Raw genomic sequence first — 809 nt, 5'->3', positions numbered from 1 at the left:
TTTTATATTAATGTAAATAACGTAAATGAAGACGTAATGGGTATAAAAGTTGCTCCAAAAAAATTAGATTCAATAACTCAAAACAATAATTTATTTAAAAGAGAGTAAAGAAGAGGTTATGGAAATTTCGTCTCATTAAAAAAAGTCAGTAGCTATTCATATAATATGACTACTTTTGGCACAAGTTTGTTAACTATAGGGTAATATCAATTATGCTATAGGTGGAATATTTTGGTTATACAGAACGTAATTTATAAAAAACTGAAGAGTAAAAAGTTGCAGTTATAAAATATGAAGGGGATATGGAATATCAACTAGTATAACTTTACACATAGTATAACTTTATACGTTGAACACGCACACATTTTATCAAATTTAGTTCAATTATATCATTTGAAAGTTACATTCAAAGCCTTCCAGCTAGACTGAAATTAGAAAGTTAAATATCAACGTACTTTTTAAGAATCTTAAAATTATGTAAACAATACATACCTATAAAATTATTTGCTATCTGCAAAAATTGAAATGCAGCTTTTATGATAATATAGTAAATATTAGTGAACATGATAATATCAGTGACTATGTTATGATGTTTAAGCAAACTGTAAAGAAGTAATTTTCACAGCAGCCTTTATATAGAATGCAGCGCAAACTACACAAAATATCTTGATATTTCACAACCCTCACCTATTCCATAACCGCCTCTCTTCCTCTACTTCTATAATACTTGAATTTACGACAATCAAGGTAAAATTAACATTCACAAAAAGAAACCGCTGTAATATTATTATCAACTTATGTATACAGGG

Source organism: Trachymyrmex cornetzi, unplaced genomic scaffold, assembly GCF_001594075.2.
Source record: "Trachymyrmex cornetzi isolate Tcor2-1 unplaced genomic scaffold, Tcor1.1 scaffold782, whole genome shotgun sequence".
Lineage (NCBI taxonomy): Eukaryota > Metazoa > Arthropoda > Insecta > Hymenoptera > Formicidae > Trachymyrmex > Trachymyrmex cornetzi.
The sequence above is the reverse complement of the archived record's forward strand: the minus strand, read 5'-3'. Positions refer to the sequence as shown.